At 42.8% G+C, this 19,832-nt stretch overlaps 1 protein-coding gene across 11 annotated transcripts in view; it reads right to left on the bottom strand.

The window, feature by feature from the left end:
- CTNND2 (catenin delta 2) overlaps positions 1-19,832 on the bottom strand; it is a 515,372-nt gene that overhangs the window by 349,643 nt on the left and 145,897 nt on the right. The window contains exon 1 of one of the 11 annotated variants that reach the window (XM_053397162.1): positions 18,327-18,683. The exons of the other annotated variants lie outside the window; for them this stretch is intronic. The gene's annotated coding sequence lies outside the window, so the exon portion shown is untranslated. Of the gene's footprint in view, positions 1-18,326; positions 18,684-19,832 lie in introns of those variants that run through there. 11 annotated transcript variants of the gene reach the window in all.

The following is a 19,832-nucleotide window of genomic DNA, read 5'->3' as shown; positions in this document are numbered from 1 at the left end:
TGGCATGAGAATCCGAACAACACATACCAGGCAAAACTGATGGGGCTTAATGAACGAGTAGCAGAAATCAGGAGGACAGGAACTGGTAGCAGCCAATTGTGGATTTTAGGAGCAATAAATAGGAAGGTTAGGGAATTGGCTTGCTAGATAAATAGAACAAAGAAGGTCCAGGGTAAAGAGAAAAGGAATAAGGGGATGAGAGGAGAAGGAAAAAGCAGTCAATAGCCTGTGAGCATGCACAGAACAAGAAGGTTAAGGAAAGAGAAAGTCATTGGTGGGGAGCTGTAAATGAGGACGGGACACTTTTTTGCACAATGGGCCATATAGTTACTCACCCTTTGCAGGCCAAGTTGGAGGTGCCCAGCTATCGATCACCTGATGCCACAACGGCATTGGGTGACTTCCTCCCTGCACTTTTGCACATCGCTCTGAAAGAGGTTTTGCAAGCAACACTGATCAGATGATTGGCTGAGCCAGGTTTTTACCAGCCCCACCTGTAGGGCAGGTGAGTGTGGCTTGGCTGAAATGGCTTTATGGGCCAAATGGGGATGCTTCGCAGGCCAAATTCGGCTCACCCCTGCTGTATATATAAAGAATAGGAGCCTGGATCTAGATTTCTTATCTGATAAGATAAGCAACAACATGCCTTAACAGATCAGAGATTCTAGTACAGTGTGAAAGAAGAGTTAGCTAGTTTTTCCGTTGCCCTGCGGGAAAAGTCTTGATGTAATTGCGGTATGCAGAAAATAAGGGTCTTTGCAATTACACCCAAAGATGAATGACTTCATATCTTTCCTGTATCTCAAGAAATATATAGGGCAAATACTCCAAAAACAATCCTTTGAGGAGGAAACTGTTTTGAGGCTTCTGCGAGTACACCTGATAATGTACTTTTCAATGGATGCTTGCCTGCCTTCATTGCCTGTGAACTCCCACAAGCTAAACAAAGCATTCTCTAGCAGCAAGCGCAAGAAAACTAGATGTCAGCGTTTATTAGGAGCCCAACCATAGGGTAACCTTTTATTTTCAGCAACTAAACTGCAGTTAAAAAAAGAAAAGCAGCAGCAAATACCTTTCTGATACTGTGCTGGCTGCTGAATGTGGCCAGAGAGTTTGTATAAACAGAAATGAGATGTCCCCTGGGGCAATCCTCTACTTATGATGTAGCCAGAACTATGGAAAACCTTAGGAAAAACTTGATATTTACAATACATATTGAAGAAATAGGAACTAAGAGGAGATTAATCGACAACAGTTTTTATAGCTCTTTGCAGATGAAGGATTAACTCCATGAATCACTGTTGCTTCTACAGTATTTGTACAAGCCACAGGTTTGGCTTAACAAACCCCAGTGTTTCGCACTTCCTAATCCCCGAGTAATAAGAAGTAATGGGGCAGCTTTACAGGATCAGTCTCCATGTGACAAGAGTACCAGAGAGTATATTCTCAGGCAGCGGTACTTTATGAAACCATTAGTCCCCCAAAACAAAGGTGAAGCTTTTGAAGAAACAGCCCAACTCCCCCCAGCCCAAGACCTTTCTTTATAGTTCCTAAAAAACTTCTCTCTCTCTCTCTCTCTCTCTCTCTCTCTCTCTCTCTCTCTCTGGCTGTACCCAAAGCATTTCTTCTCCCTAAAGTAAAGGTCAAGGGACCCCTGACCATTTGGTCCAGTCGTGGCCGACTCTGGGGTTGCGGTGCTCATCTCACTTTATTGGCCAAGGGAGCAGGCGTTCAGCTTCCAGGTCATGTGGCCAGCATGACTAAGCTGCTGCTGGCGAACCAGAGCAGCACACAGAAATGCTGTTTACCTTCCAGCCGGAGTGGTACCTATTTATCTACTTGCACTTTGACGTGCTTTCGAACTGCTAGGTGGGCAGGAGCTGGGACCGAGCAACGGGAGCTCACCCCGTCGCGGGGATTCGAACCGCCAACCTTCTGATCGGCAAGTCCTAGGCTCTGTGTTTTAACCCACAGCGCCACCCACATCCCATTTCTTCTCCCTAGCCCACCACATTTCACTTCCTACCCTAACATCCAGATGAAAAATATCTAGCAGGCCTGAACTGCCCATTTAAATAATATGAATTGCTAAATGACCCAGACCTGCAAAAGTCTAGAGGGGATGAAGAGCGGGACAGCATGGAACTCAACGATAGCCTTTAGCTTCTGTTTCAATTTTGAGAGAGGCTTATGTGCTAAACTCACCTCCACTTAGTTCTGGAAATTAGCTTTCCAGATCAGAATTGGCCTATAAGACTCTTGACAGGGACATTCAGATGAAGCTGGGGGCAAATATATTCAATTTTGCACTTTTAAAAGTGTTACGTCTGAAGTAAATGGGAACAACTCCAGAGTCCTTATGAAAGACTGTAGAAAGTAGAGTTCAGGACAGTTCTAGGATATCATCACTTGGATGCATTTCTATGTATGAAGAGTATTAAAGAAGTACCGTACAATGGTAGTGCTTTTGTTCCTGAAGAAGCTCAACTACCTTATTAACTCTCCCTTTGTTCATGTGAAGTCTCTGATTACTTTGGCCATCATCTAGAATTCACTCATTGCAGAACCAAAAATCACTTTATAAATAGTGTATTACACTACTTGGGCTCAAAAGAAATTCAAAACTTCTTTTTGTCCATAAGTATCCTCATAAGTATAATTAGGATGACAGTGTCACTACCGTACTTTTCGCACCATTACACTCAGTTTTTTTCGCCTAAAAGGTAAAGGGAAATGTGTGTGCGTGTTATGGAGCGAATGCAGGCAGGAGGAACCGCTCTTGCTGGCTGTTCGGCAGCCTCTCTTCCTCCTCTTGGCTGGCTGAGAAGCCGGCAACAGCTGAGCAACAGCTGAGTGTCGGGAGACAGCCTCTCTTCCTCCTGTCTGCCTGCTCTATGGCTTTTTGGCGAGGTGGGAGAAGGGAGGCAGCTCGGAAGCCAGCAAGAGCTGCACGCAGTGTGTAAAAGCCAAGGTGGGGAAAGGGAGACAGCCTCTCTTTCTCCTGTCTGCCTCCTCTATGGCTTTTTGGCGAGGTGGGCGCTCGGAAGCTGGCAAGAGCTGCAGGCAGTGTGTAAAAGCCAAGGTGGGGAAAGAGAGAAAGCCTCTCTTTCTCAGTGTCTGCCTGCTCTATGGCTCTCCCTTACACAAATGTAAGCGGCTCTTACTCTGCTTTCTTTACAATGAGCCGGAAGGAGGGACAAAGAGGGCATCCCCTTCCGTCCCTCCCCCAGCACCTCACCGGTAAATTCAAACAAAGCGGCTTACAAGGCTCGTGTCCCTGAGTCTCCTCCTCCTCTTTTTGCTCCAGTTCGAGGCAAGGCAGCTCCACAAATGTGAGTTCCCCCTCTCTCTTCCTTCCCTCCCTCCCTCCCTCCCTCTTCCAACTTCAAAAAATATTGGGGGGACAGCCAGGTAAGCCCCACTCACATACCACAATGGGGGATGGGGGATGACTCCCTCAAATATTTAATGGGGGGGTGAAGGCACCTAGGCCTATAGGAGTTGGCTGCTTTGCCTAGGACAAGTGTGAGCTCCCCCCCCTCTTCCTTCATCACTGTATTGGAGATATCATACATTACTGACAGTTCCTTCATTCACGTGGTTACAAAACACGAATCCACATGGATCCTCAGGATTTTTGCACTGGGTCACCCCAAATTCACCATCAGATCACATAGCATGGCCATGGCTACAGCATGCACCAAAAAAATCACGCACCCACTGTTGCCTGGGGCCGCAGTGGTGCAAAAACGTGGTTACAAAGTACGGATCCACGTGGATCCTCAGGATTTTTGCATTGGGCTACCCCAAACTCACCGTCAGATCACATGTCTGTGGCCACAGCATGAACCACAAAAATCATACATCCACTGTTTCGTTTAGAATATTTTTTTTTCTTGTTTTCCTCCTCTAAAAACTATGTGCGTGTTATGGTTGGGAGCGTGTTATAGAGCGAAAAATACGGTATTCACTAGGGAAACGTGTTGCTAAAGAGTGGCTTCAATTCAGCACACAAAATACATGTTGCAAGCTGCGCAATCCTTGTAATAGTCTATGGTTGCCATGCATCTTTTGTTCCTCTGAAGCAGCACTCACAAAATGAGCAATTAAAAATCAAAGTTGATCTTAAAGTCCATAAGCAAAAGGGTATGAACAGCAAACTCCTCAAGTGAATGAAAAGTCATCTGTAATTAAAAAAACAACACACGCAACAGTACTGCTATATAAATTGGGACAATGAAGAGAAGGGAAAAATCAGCCACAGAACAGGGGAGAAGCAGACTGAGGTAATTTCCCAGTTGTTTAATTCAGGATGATCATTGTGCTGTGTGTGCCTCAGAAAGACTAAGATTTAACTAACTATGGGAAGGTGACACAGCTGTGATATTAGCATAAAAGGAAAGAAGTCCTTGTGGACAGAGTGTTAATAAAACTACAATTCACAAAGATAAATTCTATAGAGGTCCCTGAGCCTTTTCACCCTCTTCTGGCCTCCATTTCTTTCAGAGTTATTCTTCATGGTTCATATATACGTTCTCCTGCTGAGCAAAGGAGCAGCGGAATAAATATCTGAGGCCTTTGCACGCTTCCTTTGACAGATTTTGAAGGTCTGGCAGTCCCTGCTCCATTCTATTAGTAAGTACTGTACCTCATACACTACAGCAAAACTATAGCCAGCAAGAAAGGGTCAATAAGAAGCACCCAGCAGCAGGGAAGGGGATGTACAGTTGCATCTGAATAGATAAAACACAGCCATGCCCCCAAAAAGAATAGCCTAACAGAGAAACACAGAAAAGACGTGTGAGTGATTGTGAATTCTGCTTCAACTCCCTGCTCTGAAGAGGGGAAGGGGAATGAAGACAACAGATTTCTGTTTTGTATTGGCTGCTGTCAGGGAACTGCCATCGGAGCCAGAGGCGGAGGCAAGGCTCCCGAGCGATGCTGGAGAGGGGCCCAGCAGGGAGAGAGGCAGCCCATCTGCTGGGGAAGGAAATCAGCGTAACACCAGGGGTGAAGGGGGGCTGATTGGCGAATCGGCGAAGGGGCTCCAGGACTCCAGCGGGGAGAGCACAGATCCTCCGCTGCCCACACCCACCCTGCGCAGAAGACTTCCGCGCAGGGAGAGTAGGTGGAGACTTGGCGTCAAAGAACTTCTTTGCTGGAAGAAGTTCAAGAAACGCCCACTGACGGATTCTGCTAGCGACTGAACAGCCACGAAGCGAATGGCTGTCCAGACAGAAAAGGTTTAACCAGGCAACCTAGCCCAGAGTGGCAGTAACTTACGCACGAGCAACCCCTATAACCATTACAGCTGCAAACATAAGAATAGAAGACTATAGTACAGTGGTACCTCAGGTTACATACGCTTCAGGTTACACACTCCGCTAACCCAGAAATAGTGCTTCAGGTTAAGAACTTTGCTTCAGGATAAGAACAGAAATCGTGCTCTGGTGGTGCGGCGGCAGCAGGAGGCCCCATTAGCTAAAGTGGTGCTTCAGGTTAAGAACAGTTTCAGGTTAAGAACAGACCTCCGGAACAAATTAAGTACATAACCCGAGGTACCACTGTACATGAAAAAACACGACACTAGGAATGTACCAATAATGAAACCAAGGACCATTATGTCCCAGTTAGTTTCATATCACTTGGAGTATATGAGGACTTCCGCTCAAAATCCTGTCTAAATTTGGCCGCACATAGCACAGGAGCTCGTTTGCGATACTGAGACCTGATCCATCCGTAACATACCTGATAGTAGGTAGGAAGCTAGGGTGCTTCAACTATAAGAGCTTCTACTCAATGTATATATGGAAACACAAGACGGTTTCGATGGCAACTATCTTGCCCTTTGCAACAGCAGTGAAATATGAGCTGAGAACAGGCAAGCAATACTGCTTTTCCAAGAAATCCTATTCCCTCCATGGCATGCAGGCAGATGTGCTGTTTTCTCCTGGGAAAGGTCATAAAGTGAGGTCATTTCAGCCACTGAGTAACTGTAATCCCCATGAATTTAAAGTCTATACTGAGATACTGTAAGGGGTTTCCCTTTGATCTCCCTCATGCTGACGAAATGCTAGTACATCAGCTTTGTACACGTTAGGCACCAGATTTAGCCTTCTTTGCGGTTTTATTTATATCTTCTACGCTGACTTTTATTCTCAGCTCTGTTGTAGCTGACATTTCTTGGTGCAACTGCAGCAGCAATTAATTAATGCTATCAGTTGTGCGAGCAATTTTATTTAGCACTTTTTCTTTTGTACAGGGCCTCTATAGAGAGAAGTATTGCAGGTTTGCATAAAGGAACATACTTTCCTTCATCAACATTTATCCAAACCAGATATAGCAAAATAAAACCTCATGGACAGCAACTACCCCACATGGTGATGTTTTCCTTAATGCTGCTTGCATTTCTAGGCAGCACCTTGTTAACTGGATTTATAAAAGGGTAGCATGTTTATTCATGGATGCTGTGAAGCTGAATAGGATCCCCCTCACTTCATGACTTCTCCACTGCCCACACAGGGACACTGGTGTATCACCTCCTTACCTAATCTGCTCTTGTGCCTGTTCACACATAGCACATATAATTAGAACTCCTCTGCCATGGGAAAGGTCTGTATAGTTAAAGCTATGGTTTTCCCAGTAGTGATGTATGGAAGTGAGAGCTGGACCATAAAGAAGGCTGATCGCCGAAGAATTGATGCTTTTGAATTATGGTGCTGGAGGAGACTCTTGAGAGTCCCATGGACTGCAAGAAGATCAAACCGATCCATTCTTAAGGAAATCAGCCCTGAGTGCTCACTGGAAGGACAGATCCTGAAGCTGAGGCTCCAATACTTTGGCCAACTCATGAGAAGAGTTGACTCCCTGTAAAAGACCCTGATGTTGGGAAAGATGGAGGGCACAAGGAGAAGGGGACGACAGAGGACGAGATGGTTGGATAGTGTTCTCGAAGCTACCAGCATGAGTCTGACCAAACTGCAGGGGGCAGTGGAAGACAGGAGTGCCTGGCGTGCTCTGGTTCAGGGGCTCACGAAGAGTCGGACACGACTAAATGACTAAACAGCCATGGGAAAGTAGGTTATTTAGAAGAGTGTTAGACTACTGAGGTCCTTACCAATCACTTTCCATTTCATAACATACAGAAACCAATACTTTTTCTTAGGCTTATGCACATTTTTCTTAAAAGGCTCTCTGCTCTTCCGCTTTTGTGTTTGTGTGTGTGCACGTTGCAGCTTTAAATTCATTTGCAAAGAATGAATCTCTCTCCTGGTTTTAGTTTGCTTGTTCAAAGCTCCACCTTCCTGTTCAGTTGTTGTTTTTTAGGTACATGTGATTTCATTCAGCTGAATTCTTGCTGAGATATTCTTATTAACATTTTCTTCCCTCCTGCCTCTGGGTCTGTTATTTCAACCACCTTCCCCATCCAGAGAATGCTCACATTACTGCCTTCAAAAGCAGGGAAGTTGGGTTTTCTCAGCTGTGTTTCACAGCTTTCCCCTATATGTTTGCAACTTCATTCATGTCATGATTTTTTTGTTTGTGGGCACACTAGGGGGCTGACAGGCAGGATGTCTTTATGTAAAAGGGTTCGCACCTTGGCGAGACACAAAGTAGGAAAAGCTTTAGGACTCCAACCAGTGTGAAGCTGGTTTCAGAAACAATGCATCCGACTGTAGTATTTTATAACAAAGTACAGGATACATATGCATTGTGTGAAAGGGGGAAACAGCTGATAGCCATTGTTAGATTCCCTAGTATAGTCAATAGGGAAAAAAGAAAGCCTCAAATAAACAGATTTAATTTGGACTAAAATAACAAGTCTATCCTGAAAGCAACAAAGCCAACAGAACTGCAAGAAAACTGGATTGCTATCCCAGCTCTACAGATGCAAGGTGAATCTTCACACTACTAGTATATAACCAACAACTCTTAAAATAAGAAGCAAATTTAAAGAGACAGTAACATGCATATGCAAACCAAGTGTTGTTACATATTCTACCTGGAAGTAATTATTATATTTATATTATATTATATTATATTATAATATTATATTATATTATATTATTATATTATATTATATTATATTATATTATATTATATTATATTATATTATATTATATTATGTGCTTCATAAATATGTGACTGAGACAATTCTCTAGGTTTATTCATCCCATGCCTATGCCCCACTGATCCTACAGAAATTTATAAATGGTTCAGACAGTAGAGGCTCTTAATCTCAGGGCTGTCATTTCGAGCCACACATTGAGCAAAAAGATTCCTGCATTGCAAGGGGTTGGACTAGATGACCCCAGTGGTCCCTCCCAACCCTACAATTCTATGATTCCAGGCTCCATTTTTCACAGCGTGATCACTGCAGGCAGAATCAGCAAGGAACTACCCGGAGGCGAGATCTCCACAAAGTGGTGATGGTGATGGACAGTGAAAAAAACCACAGTTGTAGCCATTGCAGGTAGGATCCCTAACTGTGTCTAACTCAGGGCTGGAAGCGATTATCCCCCAGGGCTGCAGAGAAGCCTTATAAACAGCCCTTCAGTAAACCGTTCAGGAGATTCTGAGCAACTGCTGAGTGGGGGAACTGCTTCGGGCCTAACTGTATGCCAGAACATGACTTCACCCTAGGCAGAAGACTCCCTTATGATCAGGGCACTGCTTATGATTATTGATCTCTTATTAACTAATTGCTGTTGTACCCCTGTGTTTTCCCTTCTAATGCTGGCAGCTCTGGAAATAAGAGCTGGGGGGGAGCGGGGGGGGGACTTTTTTTCTTTTCTTCTATGTGATTAACCAATAACCCCTCCCCAAGAAAGAACCGTCGCATAACTGACCTAAGCAGGATGATTAAAAACTGTGTGGAAATGAATTACTAACCAAAAGTTTGGCTTATGGAGATCGAGAAAAGAACAAGGGCTCTTGGAATGACGCAGTAATAAAAAGGGAGTCACCATCTTGGCAGGTTCTGTCGAAAGATTGATGATCGGGAGGAGGAAGCTATGGACTGGCAGAACCTCCTCAGAGGACTGGGAAAGGGAGTGACAGATCCGTGAACATTAACGAGCAAAAACCCACACAGGATTACAATTTGTTTCAACCCGCTTGTGGAGACTATCAGAGGTCACAAAGAGAAAGGAAAAATATATGAAAATAACAAGAAGAGATGTGGAAAATAACAAGAAAGTATTGGATAGAATTGTGAACACTATTTGGACAGATTTGTGGACATTAAAGCAGCAGCAACAACAAGATGATTGGATCCCTTTCGGAACTTGAAATATGGGTACCCCCAACAAAAAATTTAAAATTCGGCTTTGTAATTTGGAATTTATGTGATTTGATTTGATTTGATTGGTCTGTTAATAAAAATTATTTAAAAAAAAGAGCTGGGGGGAGCTTTGGAGCAAGGTCACCAACTGGCAGTGAAGGCTTAGGCCATCACTGCCCACACCATGGCCCTGATCCAGTTGCCCTGGCTGCTTTTTAAGAAGGAGAAGAAGAAGACAAAGCGTTCCAACCACATAATTCCTACATAGTATTTATTCTGGCTCTCGGTTTAATATACATAGTGCTATTCCTTGAGCACACTTTTATAGTTTTCTGCTTGAAATTGCTAGCACCTCTGTATCAAGAACAAAGTTTAAGGTGATTTGAGGCAAAACAAATTCACTGAGCAGTGAAATATTATTATGCAGGTGATTCAACAATGTGTGACATATTACTTTTTCCTTACATTCAAGTAGATGCAACAGTTTATTAAACATTTTAAAAATGAATAATCTATTTTTTTTTTAATAATCAAGTGTTGTAGCTTTCTGTTGGGGAGGGGGTGGATTTCTAGCATCTAAAGCATTTCAGAATATTCCAACAATACTTTCCCTAAGTACTATAAAATCTGAAACAACTTGCTAAAAATGTCTTAAAATTCTGTAGCATTTATTCATAAGAGCTTGGAGGGTGGGTTGCATAATTTATCTGCATTTTGGAGCATTTTCTTTCAATCCTCCAAGAGTTGCTGATTTATTTCTAATGTAATGTATGTAAATTTAAACAATAGCCCCCACCCCTCTTTTTTGCTACACACACACACACACACACACACACACACACACACAGCATCTTTGGTGGATTATGACGTAGAATCATAGAACTGAAGAGTTGGAAGGGATCCCAAGGATCATCTAGTCCAACCAATGACAATAGGTTCCTTTCAAAGCTGCATCAACATAAACATGGTCATGAACCTTATGTCAGCACACTAAGGAAACCTCAAATTATATTTTCTGTCATTGGATCTGCACAGACCATGCATAGCACTAGATTTGACCCGTAGACTTTAGAGATAAGGTGATGGTTAGAAACAGATGCAAAACAGAACATCAGCCCATTCCCCTAAGGTAAGAACAATGGTTATGAAAGGCAGTCATGAACATGTTTCTTTTAAAAATTAATAAATGAATCAGTTGTATCCAGTGCTTTTTCTGGAGGGTATGCAGGGGTATGCAAACCCCTAAACATTTTGTGAATCTAAGTTTGGCCTCATTGAGGTGCAGCTTGATTGACGTTGGAGAGAGACTGAGTTGAGAAATAAGACCAAGGGTACATATTGATATAGGAATGTATTAGATAAAATGTAAAGAAATATACAATAAGAAGAGTACATTCATTTGTAAAAAAAGGAATATACAACGGGATAGACAGGAAGTCCAAAGTGTTGGTACATATATGATTTTGGAATAGTTTTTTGTCCTCGTTTCTTTTCTTTAGGTATATAAACTTTATATATAAACTTTGTATACATGCTGAAAATTATATTATAAGCCTTGTGATGTAATATGATGTTTACCAATGTAACATAAGAATGTTAATAAATAAAACTAAAAAAAAAGAAAAAAGAGGTGCGGTATTTCAACATGAGTAGGAAAATTAGAGAACCCCTAAACATTTTTTTTAAAGAAAAAAAGCACTGGTTGCATCTATATAGTCAACTCAAAATTAGGTTCCATTAAGCAAATGTTTTCTATAATGGTATTGAAAGCCTCCTGTCTGCATGTTCAGCCCCTGTTTACTGGTTCCCGTTTACATGCAGTGAGGGATTAATGATAAATGGCCTCTCTAAATTATACCACTGCCAATTACTTTTTCCATGGGGGAAGGAGGGGGAAAGAGGTTTTAATAATTGATTTCTTCTCATTTTTATTTTTTTAGTGGCGCTGTTAGTTGTTTATAGCTCTCTTTTCTACTGAAAAAAGAAAATAATGGGATTGAATCAGTGCCTATGCGATTTATCAACAAAACCTTCCTGATAGCAGAAGGACTAAATTTGTGCAATAGGACTTCATTTTCCCCTCATTGTATGTTCTCCACACACCCCACCTGCTCTGGGGAGCTGGGGGGGAGGGAATGTCAGGAGTTCAGCCTACACTCGAGTAGGACCCTGGCAGAGACACATGTCTGACTGGCATGTTCCCTCCCTACTGGTCGATCATTTGGGAGCTTCAAAAGCTTTCTTCAGCCCAAACATCACAGCAACTGATGTCAACTGACACTGGCACACTTAAGGATCTGAGGAGTTTGCGCACCATGCGTAACAGACCTCAGCAACTCAGCATTTTGGCTAATCTTTATTTACATATAAATACACATGGAGCACTGCAACATGGCTCCCTCTCTCTCTAGCATCAGACAGCAAAGAGAAAAAAGGACGATAATCCCACTTTACGGAACACAGTAACACAAACATCCTGTCTCCGTCACTTCCCACTCTGTGGAGTCGAAACATATATCGTCATGTGATAGACAACAATCCCATGACTGCAATCACGGAGCAGGAATTCTAACAGGGAAACCTAGAGCAAATTTGGTGGGGGGAGGAGGAGTTGCACAATGAGAAGAGAGGAAGCTCTTTTGCACATATTGAACTTTTTGTGGATAACAGGACAACTTTGTTGGTCCCCACCTTGGGAAGAGAAACTGGCACCAAGGCCATGGAGAGGCTAATTAAGTGACAACTCAGATACTATGAATTACTAATCCCTTGGCGATACATTGAGCAATGAGCCACAGAATCTCCTAAAAATGCCTTAATAGAACACTAGTGCTTCAGTTGTATTTTATCACCAAAAAATGCCACTGTAAGGACATGGGATGATTACTTCGCAAACACTGGAATACAGTGGGCTCATATCAATGCCATGTGGTTTGCTACCTCTCGCCTTACACCATGTGGCTTCAGCAAAACGAGTGTGTACATGCCTCTGGTTCAAGCTGCACACACATTACTGTTCACTCTGGCTCCAGCCCTGGTGTTTGGTGCATGGTGTTTCTTTCGAAACAGGGGACAACGTGACCTTTGCAAAATTCACCCAGAATTCTGAACATCTGTATTTCGGGCTTTCATCTGTGTCTTAACGACTCCGCAGTTTTCTTCAGCTGCTGCTACTGTAACTTTACAGCTGAATTCACAATGGCAATTTTTAAATTATTAATTGTGTTATCATTTGTCAATCGAAAAAATGTGAGCTAGATGGATCATTTGTCTCTAATGACATGGGCAGGCAGTGGCTATCCAGTTTCAGACAGGGGCCTTCCCCAGTCTGACTTAGTACCTTTTATACTCAGAGGATATGTTCTGTCCCTTTTCTATAGCCCTTCCACTTTTAATTTAGCCAGTCACAAAATTTAGCCTCACAAAACCAGACACTCTAGCAAATTCATTCAGGTATTATTAAAGTTGTCCTGGATACCAAATATTTTAATTCAGGATATTACACCACATTAGAGAGATTTATGGCCTCTTTTTTGCTCATCTTTTTGGTGAGGTGGGTGGGATGAGTTAGATATCCTTTTCTATTCTGATTTTTATATCTGGTTTTTATTTTTTGTAGGCCACTCTGGGTTACCACAATGGGAGAATCCCACGAATTTCTCCAAATGGAAATAAATCAGGACCTATTATCAAAAAAGGCGTATTACATGGCTATGTCACTTTTCATTTTTGCTGTTGCTGCTTTGCCTTAAGCATCTTCAAATACAGACTGTAGAAACATGATATAGTATTATTGGTGCCAGTAGCTCACACCAAAATAAGCAAAAGTTTATTTGCTTTAAATCAAATGCTGTTCTATGGCTTGGAACAAGAAGATGAACGCATTGCCCCTTCAATAAGTGGCTTTCCAAATGTTCATGAACAAGCCACAAAAAATCCTCAAAAGTTCAGTTGCATATATTAATAAATATAATAACAGCTTCAAGTAATTCTGGTTGATGGAAATGACACCTTATATTAGAATTTAGTTTGTGTTCCCCAAAGATCCCTGAGGGGGGTCAATCTAGGAAAAGCTGAAATTATTTGAACTTCTACCCAACTTCATGCAGATGTTTTGCATGAGCAAGATTCCATATTTGCAATTAATTTCACATCAGGAAAAATCTGGTGGGAACTCTATTTCAGAGGTGGTTCCGCTTATTTCTTTCGACTTTTGAAAGTAAGGCAATAGTACTGACTTTAGGTGACTTATTGTACAAAAATGACCCTCTCTCATTAATGGTGGAAAAGTAGTTCAAAGGAAAAGCAGAACAGCTCTACAAAGGAAGAAAGAAAACAATACATGGGCTTGTGCTCTTTGCTGATAATGTTTGATGGAATAAAGGAAAGCTTAAGTTACTTCTGTGAACACACACACACACACACACACACACACAGAGCGAGAGACAGAGCGCAAACTTCTGTTCCAGATCATGTTAAAAGTCGCTGTTCCTATCAGCTTTAATGAGATCAAAGTTTATCCCATTATACACTCCTACAAACACAAGAAGACTTAATCTGAACTTCTGCCCCCTAAAATCAATGACATTTTGCCAGCAACAACTTTGGCAGAATTTATGTTAGCTTTAGAGCTATAGTTTCCACATTTCAGTGTAGGAAATCAATAATTTGCCCTATTGTGGTGCATTTTGGACAATTTCAATGTTAATGAAATCCCTCTTTTTTCAGGGGGGCTGGTGTCCTGCACATGGTTGAAGCTGCACTCAACATATGGGGTTCTGCCACATGAAAACAGCTTCTCACACAAGAATGCATTTCATTCACTCCTCTGTTGAGGTAACAACTATGATGGCAAGGTTGACATAAGATGTTGGGTCCATGGAATCTTATGCAAAGAACCATTTAATGTGTTTAGTAACACATTTTAAATGCACCAGCATTTGGTAGCTACTTCCCAAAGGGAACAGAACCCACAAACTACAAGTACTTATTTTGGCACAGGACTACATTAGGAAGCTCACTTTAAGCAAAAGCGTAGATTTGCTCTAAGTATCAGAACATCCCTTGGGTGGGATTCACCTCATGAGCCCCATCCGCAGAAGTCATGCACAAGGACTTCTGCTTCTGCAACAGGGCTTTTCCTGCTCTCCTCCCCCAACACCCCAGAATTGGCTCAGAGGGTCGGCAAAACCCACAGAGTAGCATGAGGAGAGAGGAGAAGGAGGTATCATTCTGTTTAGCAAACTTAAATGTTTGTGCTGGTTCAAGCTAAGTGCGATATGAATTCCACCCTATGTCCACATTATTATGTCACAAACACTCCCCTACAGTAAAGGTAAAGGGACCCCTGACTCTGGGGTTGCAGCGCTCATCTTGCTTTACTGGCTGAGGGAGCTGGCATTCGTCTGTGTAGGGAGGTTACACAGGGGGGGAGGTTACCGTGGGGCGAGGTCCAGGACCTGAGTTGAGGGTCGGCAGACAGTCCTTCTCGGGTGAAGCGGTGTCCACAGTGAGAAGCTGGGCAAGGACAGGAACTCTGGGGGAACAGGACTGGATGCTGGCTGAAACAGCTCTTCAACGACATTGGTCCCGCAACTTGGGACCAGGCTGACTGGCCTTTATCTTCTCTGAGGCCAGGGGCGGTCCCGGCCCCCAGGAGACCCGCCTCTCCTGCCCTTAAGGCGAGGACTCCTCCTGGGAGAAACCAGTTCCCTTCGCCTCTCTGCCCTGAGCCTCTGCAGTTCAGGAGAGGCTGAAGGGTTACTGGATCCAGGGGGAGACTCACCTGTAGGCACTGAGTCCTCAACCACCTCCGGAGCCAGAGTGGATTCACCTGGTGCCTGCTTCAGAATCAAGGCCCTGCCCCAGTTCAGCCAGCCCTGGAGGCGGGGACTCCTGTGCAGGCTGGGATTCCTCCGGTTCAGCCTCTGAATCGGATTCCCAGGCTATCACAGTCTGCAGACAGCTTCCGGGTCATGTGGCCAGCATGACTAAGCCACTTCTGGCGAAGCAAAGCAGCGCAAGGAAATGCCGTTTACCTTCCCGCCAGAGTGGTACCTATTTATCTACTTGCTCATGCTTTTGAACTGCTAAGTTGGCAGGAGCAGGGACCAAGCAACGGGAGCTCACCTCGTCACGGGGATTCAAACCGCTGACCTTCTGATCAGCAAGCCCTAGGCTCTGTGGTTTAGACCACAGCGCCACCAGCGTGGTCTACAGTAGTGACTGGAAATTTAAGTCCAGGGCCTTCCTAAGGTCACAAGGGGCTTTTCAATTGCTCTTCAGCATAACCTCCAATCTCGGGACCCTCCACAAGTTCTATAGCCTCCTCCTATCACTATTTGTTTTCTCATGAGACACAAGGAAGTTTGGTAAACAGATAAGTTGAAATTTACAACGCAGCTAAGTCGTATTATGGCATACACTAGACCTGTTGCAAATGGAGGACAGAAAGATGGACAGGGCTCTTTGCCGCTTCCCTCTATGTAGAATTCTTTTCATGTGCAATTTAGCTATTCGTTCCCATTTGCCTGCAGTGGTTCATAGGTACCAGGGCACTCTTGCCATATTGTTTAGTCACACCATGGTGGAGGAAGTAAACAAAGGGCTTAGCAACCCATGTAGCAGGGTGGAGCTGCAGAGCCACCCTACTAACACAGGTATCAATGCAGCTTACCTGGATAAGGGGCTGCATGGGTGTACCAGTGTGCTCACACAGTCCAAACATCACAACCACCATGCTCCATCCTGGCGCTGATGAGAGAGTAAATCTTTTGCCACAAGCTACACGGGTGGCGCTGTGGGTAAAACCTCAGTGCCTAGGACTTGCTGATTGTATGGTCGGCGGTTCGAATCCCCGCGGCGGGGTGAGCTCCCGCCTTTCGGTCCCAGCTCCTGCCCACCTAGCAGTTCGAAAGCACGTCAAAGTGCAAGTAGATAAATAGGTACCGCTTTATAGCGGGAAGGTAAACGGCGTTTCCGTGTGCTGCGCTGGTGCAGGCTCGCCAGAGCAGCTTCGTCACGCTGGCCACATGACCCAGAAGTGCCCTAGACAGTGCTGGCCCCCGGCCTCTTAAGTGAGATGGGTGCGCAACCCCAGAGTCGGTCACAACTGGCCCGTACGGGCAGGGGTACCTTTACCTTTAACTTTACAGCACTGGCAGTCACAGTTCTTGCTTTATTCAACATGTAACACATACTAACAATTAAGTTGCTAACTGGAGAACCATAGTAACTCATCTAAATGGTACTAGCAACATGACTACGGGTAGTTTTAAATTAGGGATGTGACTAGTGTTTCAAATCAAGGACATTTCAGGTTCTCCTTTCAAAATACACAACCACCAACTCAATTCATTTCAACATCCTTTACAATGAAGCAAGCGCTACATTATGACACCCATGTCATTGTTTTGCTGTCCAAGAAACAAACACGCGAGTGTTATAAAATTAGTTGGGTATGCCCATTAATACCAGTCAAATGTGGAGAAAAAAATTAACTTACTGGTCCTAAAGTAGATTTTAAGAAAGCTTGGATTGACTGAAAACACTTGTAAAATACGGAACTCTTAATATTTCAATTACATTATCCACAGATAAAGAGATTTTACAATCATAATATGATTAATGCCACTTCATTGTAATTTTAAGAGCTGGAAAACCTCTCTGAGTATTCTTTTCATGTTTAATATTGAAATGCAAATAAAACATTTAGCATAGGATTAAGCAGCTAACCCTTGCTGATATCAATAACCCCACTGAAATTAATTAACATGACTAAGTTAGTTTCATTAACTTCAGCAGGTCTACCCCGAGTAAAATTTAGTTGTAAAGTATTTGTCATAATATATAATCACTCTGTAAAATAATACAACAGATTACTATGTGTTTTTTTTTAATGTCTTTCACAAAAGGCGTTGGCTTAAATTGATGGTTCTTCCTTTGCTGCATAATCAAGAATGCCAAGGGGTTTAATGGGAGTTGGTTTTGTATTGAAATCCAGGCACTGGGAAGAGGCCATTAAATTAAATCCCTTCTTTAAAAAGGTATACAGATTAGAGTTCTGAGTAAAACTTGAAAAGAAAGGCAGCCATGAGTATTTCAGGCATATTCAGCTACTGGCATCAATTCATTTATTTAATTTGCTGAGCAGTCACTCACAGCCTTCTGTGGCTATGGCATTACATAGCAGTTCATCCATGACATTATAATCATATGTTATAGTCTAACTGTCCATAATGTGTGTGTTTTTTATATTAGTTAGATTTTTCTGACTTCAAAGTTAATAGTTTAGGACCTCGTTTTGATTACATATAAAGTACACAACGCATTTCTACCTACATAACACTAACACAGAAATTAGACATTTATCAACACAAAAAAATAAATTGAAATTCATGGGCGAAAATGCAAAGCAACAGGTTTCTACCTCAAAATAGCAACAGGATCACTTATTACCAAAGGGAGCAACTGTGGAAATATATTTTGAACATGGAACATATTTGCTGTCTTTGCCTTAATCCAAATGGTCTTTTGGTTTTCTTAGAATATTTGAAACAAGCAAAACAGCAGCCATTAGTTAAAACATCATTGTTAGAGTGGTGATGGAGATATATGACCAAAGGATTAAAACAACTTTAGTTAAAATATAACTTTCCCCTCTCTTTTTCTATACCTCCTGTAATCATAATATTGTTTTAACGGTGCATTAATGAACAGAGGGGGAAATTGAGCATAACGCTCAGTTACTTAAAGATGCTTCAAATTGCTGATGAGTTAAAACTAGAAAAATGTGCAACCCTGCCTTAACAAAGTGAATGCTGTTATTTTGGTAGTAGGTTTTAGAATTTTAGAATCATTTTCTTTTTTAAAAAAAAAGATCATGCACAACTATCATCCACAAGAGCAGGCTGATTTTTTTCCTTAACATATTACAGCAGTAAAACTTTCACAAAACAGCTCTGCAAAACTTTAATAAAAACCTTATAAACAAACCAGTAGTGCAAGAAAAATACAGTATAAATTTAGCTCTCTTTTCTTTTACCTTTGTCAGACACTTTGCAAACAAATATTTCTCAGTCGCTTCAAAAGAATAAAAATTCAGCAGTCCAAGTAAACAAACCCAGTAAACAAAGCTGAAGGGTGAGTTTTGCTTTCTCCCACGGTAGCAGTACTTCCAGCAGGTCTAGTCATTTCTTATCTTTCATCATTTGTAAAAGTTAACATATATGGTTTTAAATCCTGAATGTCAGCAACCATCCTAGTAGCCCAAACCAGCTACCACCTCCTTTGGTTTGCAAGCATGCAAGAAGCTGCAGAAAAATAAAGGGCAAAAAGGATGTAAAATACGGAGATACTTCAAGACCCAGTGGCTGCAGCCTTAAAAAAAAGAAGAAGAATTAAATTCAGTCAGGCACAAAGGTCTCCATGGCAACTGTGAACAGAGCCCTCCCCTCTGCTATTATTTATGCAACATTTCACCACAAAAGGACCTTCCCATTAGCCTAACGGGAGCCCCCAAAGCTCTTTCTCCCCTGTAATCACATCCTCTCAATTTATTTAGACCCCCAAAATAAAAACTATATGACCTTTGGTTGTGGTAAAATACATTCGGTTAGCCACTTAGTGCTCGATCTTCCCAGATAAAAAGTGCACTTTGAACCTTGCATAGAGTTTATATTTAATGCCATTTCTGATTTTGAAATTCAAGATGCCCATTTCACAAAGAAGCCGTATATTTTAATGTTGTTCGTTCTGCTGCACCACAACTACATGTGGTTAGAAAGTAAACCCTTGAAGAAAATCATGCTCAGGTATCAGTATGCAGTATTCTGGTAGCTAATTTCATACCTACTTATTCTTGCTGCTGGCATGTGAAACAATGACACTTAATTTTATCTACCTTTATTACTATTCGGGGCCAGGGAGGAATTTGCCTGCAGACAAATTAGGCCAGGCTAGGGTTTTTGCCTGGGGATGCAGGTGGCACTGTGGGTTAAACCACAGAGCCTAGAACTTGCTGATCAGAAGGTCAGCAGTTCGAATACCAACGACAGGGTGAGCTCCCGTTGCTCGGTCCCTGCTCCTGCCAACCTAGCAGTTCGAAAGCACGTCAAAGTGCAAGTAGATAAATAGGTACTGCTCTGGCAAGAAGGTAAATGGCATTTCCTTGTGCTGCTCTGGTTCGCCAGAAGCTGCTTAGTCATGCTAGCCACATGACCCGGAAGCTGTACGCTGGCTCCCTCAGCCAATAAAGCGAGATGAGCGCCGCAACCCCAGAGTCGTCCGCGACTGGACCTAATGGTCAGGGGTGCCTTTATCTTTACTGTAGACTACGCAGGTGGCGTTGTGGTCTAAACCACAGAGCCTAGGGCTTGCTGATCAGAAGGTCAGCGGTTCGAATCTCCGTGATGGGGTGAGCTCCCGTCCTTGCTCGGTCCTTGCTCCTGCCAAATTAGCAGTTTGAAAGCACAAAGTGCAAGTAGATAAATAGGTACCGCTCCGGCGGGAAGGTAAACGGCATTTATGTGCACTGCTCTGGTTCGCCAGA

Source organism: Podarcis raffonei, chromosome 7 (genome assembly GCF_027172205.1).
Source record: "Podarcis raffonei isolate rPodRaf1 chromosome 7, rPodRaf1.pri, whole genome shotgun sequence".
NCBI classification, from domain to species: domain Eukaryota; kingdom Metazoa; phylum Chordata; class Lepidosauria; order Squamata; family Lacertidae; genus Podarcis; species Podarcis raffonei.
The sequence above is the reverse complement of the archived record's forward strand: the minus strand, read 5'-3'. Positions and strand labels throughout refer to the sequence as shown.